The sequence below is a fragment of the Sciurus carolinensis genome, unplaced genomic scaffold (assembly GCF_902686445.1).
Source record: "Sciurus carolinensis unplaced genomic scaffold, mSciCar1.2, whole genome shotgun sequence".
Classification (NCBI taxonomy): Eukaryota; Metazoa; Chordata; class Mammalia; order Rodentia; family Sciuridae; genus Sciurus; species Sciurus carolinensis.
Genome location: NW_025920139.1, coordinates 1528615 through 1535091, shown reverse-complemented (window position 1 = coordinate 1535091; position 6477 = coordinate 1528615). Strand labels below are relative to the sequence as shown.

Below are 6477 nucleotides of genomic sequence, written 5' to 3'. Positions count from 1 at the left end.
TACATTTTCCTCGGCGTGCTTCTCCGGCATTATACTTCAACACCTGAGGAAGCAGGACTCGTCACCGGGTAAAAAGCGGTATCACTACAAAGCAATAGTAACAAAAATGGCATGGTATTGGTACAAAAATGGACAGGTAGATCAATGGTACAGAATAGAGGACATGGACACAAACCCAAATAAATACAATTTTCTCATGCAAATATGCAATGAAGAAAAGATAGCCTCTTCAACAAGTGGTGCTGGGAAAACTGGAAAACCATAAGCAATAGAATGAAATTAAACACTTCTCTCTCACCCTACACAAAACTCAACTCAAAATAGATCAAGGACCTTGGAATCAGACCAGAGACCCTGCATCTTATAGAAGAAAAAGTAGGTCCAAATCTTCAACTTGTTGGCTTAGGATCAGACTTCCTTAACAGGACTCCCATAGCACAAGAAATTAAAGGAAGAATCAACAACTGGGATAGATTCAAACTTAAAAGCTTTCTCTCAGCAAAGGAAACTATCAGAAATGTGAAGAGAGAGCATACAGAGTGGGAGAATATCTTTGCCAACCATACCTCAGATAGAGCGCTAATTTCCAGAATCTATAAAGAACTCAAAAAACTCTACACGAAGAATACAAATAATCCAATCAACAAATGGGCTAAGGAAATGAACAGACACTTCACAGAAGAAGATGTACAAGTAATCAACAGATATATGAAAAAATGTTCAACATCCCTAGTAATAAGGGAAATGCAAATCAAAACTACCCTAAGATTTCATCTCACCCCAATTAGAATGGCGATTATCAAGAATACAAGCAACAATAGGTGTTGGTGAGTATGTAGTGAAAAAGGAACACTCATACATTACCGGTGGGGTTGCAAATTAGTGCAGCCACTCTGGAAAGCAGTGTGGAGATTCCTCAGAAAGCTTGGAATGGAAACACCATTTGACCCAGCTATCCCACTCCTTGGCTTATACCCAAAGGACTTAAAATCAGCATACTACAGAGATACAGCCACATCAATGTTCATTGCTGCTCAATTCACCATAGCCAGATTGTGGAACCAACCTAGATGCCCTTCAGTTGATGAATGGATAAAGGAACTGTGGCATATTTATACAATGGAATATTACTCCGCAATGAAGAATGATAAAATTATGGCATTTGTAGGCAAATGGACGAAATTGGAGAATATCATGCTAAGTGAGGTAAGCCAATCTCAAAAAACTAAAGGACGAATGATCTCGCTGATAAGCATATGAGGATATATAATGGGGGGTGGGAGAGGTTAGCATTAGGTTTAGGGTTAGGTTTAGGGTTGGGGATAAGGAGAGCGGTGAGAATGAAGGAAAGAAGGACTGTATAGAGGGAAAAGAGGGGTGGGAGGGGTGGGGGGGAAGGGAAAAAAAACATTATTGCCCTATGTAAACGTATGATTACACAAATGGTATGCCTTGACTCTATGTACAAATAGAGAAACAACATGTATCCCATTTGTATACAATTAAAAAATAATAATAATAAAAAAAATTAAAAAAATAAAAAAATATCTGATGAATCAACAGAGATAGTTCAATAACAAAAAATCTACATTGATGAGTCAATATAGATGAATCAACATACACAGGTCAATGTCAATGAATCTACCCCATCAAGTTGATATTGATGAATCTAACCCAATGTATTGACATGGATAGATCTACACTGAAGAGTCGATATCAATGAATCTGTCCCAATTGGTTGATAATAAAGAATTTATAGCAATGAATCAATATCAATGATCAACACCTATGATTGACATCAGTGAATATATCCCATCAAGTTGATATTTACTGTTATAACACAATGGGTTGGTGTGGAGGAATCTACACAGGCAAGTCAATAACAATGAATATGCACCAAAGGGTCCATATTGGCAAATATACTTCAAAGGGTCAATACAGATGAATCTACCTTGATGGACTGATATTGATGATTGTACACCAAAGCGTCAATATTGATGATCTACACTGACAAGTTGATACAACAACTATATATAAAAAAGTGTACAAATCTTGAGTGTGCAGTACCATGAGTAACCAGATTGTAACATGTATCTAATCAATGGGAAGAATAGACATGTTTACAACACTGAATCTTCTCATTCATGAATATAACATATCCTTCAATTTAGGTTTTATTCTTAATTTACTGTTTGTAGCTTTCACCATAGATGGCCTACACATCTTTCTTTAGATTTATTCCTGGGTAGTCAATTTTTTTTTTGATACCACATATGGGATCTTTCAAGAAATAGCATTTAATACTTCATTGTTGCTGTTGGCATATAGAAGTACACTTGATTTCTGTATGGTAATCTTACATCCAGAGTATACTAAATTTGCTCATTCTTTTGGAGTTTGTCTATATACTTCTTTGGATATCTATCTTATATATATAAGTATATAATCATGTCAACTGGGAATGACTAAATTTTTTCTTTCCAATCCTTTCTTCCCTTTACTGGATCAACAAGGACTTTATTAAAATGTTCAACAAAGTATTAACAGCAATAACCTTTATTTTGTTCTCATTTCAGAAAGAAAGTTTTCAATAATAATTTACCATTAGGTATTATTTTGTTGTTGGATTTAACTTTTTGTAGGTACTCTGTGAGAACTTAAGAAATCTCTTCTATTACCATTTTTTGTTGCTGAATTTCATATCAACTGAAATTATCATATGATTTTTTTTCCTTTAATCAATGTTAATTTTCAAGTGTTAAACCACCCCTTTTTTCTTGAACTAAATCATATTTAGCTGTATTATTCTTTGTATGACTGGATTAAACTTTGTTAATTTAAAACTTTTTTGCATGTATGTTCTTAAGAGACTGGCTGTATTTTTTCTTTCTTATAATGTCAAGATTCAAGTCTATGCTGGCTTTATAATTAAGGGAGATTGCCCCTCTTCTTGTTCTAGGTTTAAGATAAGTGGTATTTCTTCCTTAAAAGGCAAACTTTGGTTTTACAGCTTTTTATTTCTCCCCCTAACCTACATCTAAAGTTTCTGGCAGTTTTAAAACAGTGTGCATATGTATGATTTCTTTAAAATTTACCCTTGTCAGTAGTAATAGTTTCTTGAATCTTTCACCAGTTTTGGAAAATTCTTGATATCATATTTGACTTTTACCCTATTCTCTTGTTCCTCTCTTCCTGGAATTCCCATATGTTAAACTTAACTCTTTCCCACATATGTCTTTTCAAATTTTCTATTCTTTCTTTACTTAATGCTTCAGTTTGAAGGCTTTTTGTGAAAGTGTCCCTGTTCCCTAATCCTACCTACTGCTGTGCATTATGTCTTAGGTGTAAAATTACAGTTAAATAGTATTAAAGTCAGAAATCAGTGTCTAAAATTTAATTATTTCAGCTTATCAGAATTTTTTCTTCCACTTGTTTTCAATCTAGTAATGTAATAACTACAAAAAATTTTAAAACTTTAAAAAATTTCAGAATTGGGCACAGTGGTACTCCCAGCTTACTCAGAAGGCTGACATAAGTAGATCATAAATTTCAGGCTAGTCTGGGAAAAAGGAAGACACTGTCTCAAAGAATAAAGAAAAAAATTTCAAATTGTCAAACATCTAACTTGCTTTCCCATATAGAAGAAAAGGATACAAGAGCAGTTTGACTATTTTATTTATATTTGTAAGTGTTTCAAAATAAAATTAACATAAATCCAATCAAAATTTTCTCTAGCCAAAATATTCTAATATTGACTTATATGTTAAATAAAAAATATAATTTTTAGATGGTCTTATCACCTAAAATATATTAAAATAGGTCTTATCTTTTTTTAAGTTATCATTCAATTCTTTCAATGCATCAAAAGAGAATCTTAGTCTCTTACTTTTATTCCTTTTCTTAAGAATTTCAGTTAAGTGTTCAACCTCTCATCATGTTGCTAGGAAGGAAAAAAATACAATCAAATGATCAGATAAGGAATGCATATCACTCTTGCTACTGAACATAAATTAATTAAAAGAAGAACACCTTAAATCACAAAACTGTTAATCAGTGGATTTAAGCATAGATGACTATTGTGGCAAATAATTTATAAAAATTGTAAAATAAACCAAAGTAACAGTAAAACATCAAAAACATTTGTGAAAGACCCAAACATATTATCATGTAAATTAAGAAACAGTCTATTTTTTGATTCTGCTAAGATAAATCCACCCAAAGTCATCGATGTATTTTCTTTTCATATCAAGGAATAATAAAAAAACAAAGGATTTGTGATTTTTTTTCAGGAGACTAATAGAGAATTGATTGCTCTATAGATTAAAATGTAAATTTTAGCTTGTATGTTACCATAAATTAGTTAAAATTTTTATGTCAGTTTTACATTTCACACTATGTTAAATACATAATTTCTTTGAGTCCCAACTATTTCTCTCCTGAGTCACTTTCATAAATGATAAAAATCAACTTCCCTCTAATTACATTTAAGTAGGATAAAATGTTTTAGATTTAAGATATAAAATACTTTCATTTATTCATAAAAAATCAAAACAAGAAAGTATCTACAGGAAATCAAGAAACTAAATTTCCTTCTAAGTAGTTATGTAAATAAGATTAAAATAAAGCAGTTATTCTTATAATTAATAAAAATAGTAGACAAATCTAAAGAGAGAAACAAGAATAAAATTAGCATGGAAGGATCTGAGAATTTAAGCATTCTTTCCTTAGCCCTATGAAGAAATTCAATGGGAACAAATGAGGGGTTTTTTTGGAATTTTTTACTATATTGTTATCCCTTAAATAACTGAGGATACAGTCATATGTAGTTACTTTTAAAACTAGTTTAATATTTCTATTATATAATTTTTCTACATCTAAAATTTTCTAAAGACATATGATATGATATGGCAGGATAAACCCACTACACTCTGCTTTTCCTACTGATGTCCACTAAAAACCCTAGACAAAACACAGGAAGTAGCTACCTGATGGCTGTGAAAAGGAAACAAGGGTCAGGAATTAGAGAAGAAAGTAAAAATTTGGAGAAACAAGGTCAAAGGGATGAAGTTTCCTGTTTTGCTGGTTTGTTCTTTTTAATCTCAAACTATTGGGACTAATGGCACATTAACTAACTCAGGCTGACTCCTTACTCCCTGGTGGGTGAGCAAGATCAAGGCCTCAAAGGCAGTTTCAATAGTTAATGATGATGGGTCTCCATCAGGGATTGGTTAACAACAGTTCCGCGAACATGATCAGCTCATGCTTGCTGTATAGTCCTATGGGACTCTCACCTGCATGAATCCTCCATGCCTTGCTGACCTTTAAGCTAATTGGTTTCTGCCTAGCCCCCACCCTACATAAAAGCTGTGTTACTTCCTCAATAAATGAGTTCCTGCTCTTACTGGTCTCCCTGATGCATCTGATTTTCCTCTGCCCAGAGGGCTGGGAGCAAGCGGTGAGTCAGCCCTACCTATCCCAGTCTGACCTTGTTGGTGAGTGTCCCCTTCCCTTGTCACTGGACAAGAAGAGCAAGGGGGTTTAAGACCCCAACATAAAACTTCTGTGCAAGGGCAGAACCCTGGATGAAAAGTGGAGCTTTCTACTTCCCTAAAAGCTCTGAGCTAAAGAAAGTCAAAGAAACCAGGAAGAGGGGACCTTGTGATCTGGATTGTGGGGAGAATATAGGAGAAGAAATCTGAAAGCATCCTCTCACTTTGGTGTACATTAAGATGTACAAATTGGGCTCATTCTGAGTTGTCCAGACACAGGACAAACCAAGCACGGGAGGGTAAATACTTGTATTGCTGAAGTAAGATTTTAAACTGTTGCCAAGTCTCAAACTATCCTCCAAGTGGCATATGCACAACACAATAATGAAGCAAAACTGCAAAGGCTCTGAAAACCAAACTGAAATGAGAACCACAGCCTATAGAAGGTCAGAAAGAGCTAAGACCTTAATATCACTGGACTAAATTAACACTTTAAATAAATATTATTCTCCAGAGAATTATAAAAGGCTCAGAATCTATACAATATGTTTCAAATACAATCCAAAAATCACTGGACATGCTAAGACACAAGAAATGTAATGAAGTTTCAAGAAAAAAATATAATCAACAGAAGCCAATCCTGAGATTACCCAGATGCTGGATTTTTAAGTATGTTCTATGAGGTAAATGTAAATGTGAAAGTAAATGTAAAGACAGAAATTGTTATGAAAAAAAATTAAAGAAAATAATTGGCAGTTTTGGAACTTCAAAATGTCAGAAATATAAATTTACTAAATGGGCTTGATTTAGTTGGGTATTTCACTGCTGTAATCAAAAGACCTGATAAGAACAATTTCAGAGTCAAGGTGTATTTGGGGCTTATGGTTTCAGAGGTCTCAGTCCATAGTTGGCTGACTCATTTGCTCTGGGCCTGAGGTGGGGCAGAACATCATGGTGGAAAGGAGTGGCAGAGGAAAGCATCTCAGCA

The 6477-nt window shown here is 33.8% G+C and overlaps 1 pseudogene; it reads right to left on the bottom strand.

The window, feature by feature from the left end:
* Window positions 1-3800: 3800 nt before the first annotated feature.
* LOC124974237 (coiled-coil domain-containing protein 138-like) overlaps window positions 3801-6477 on the bottom strand; it is a 41357-nt pseudogene continuing 38680 nt past the window's right edge.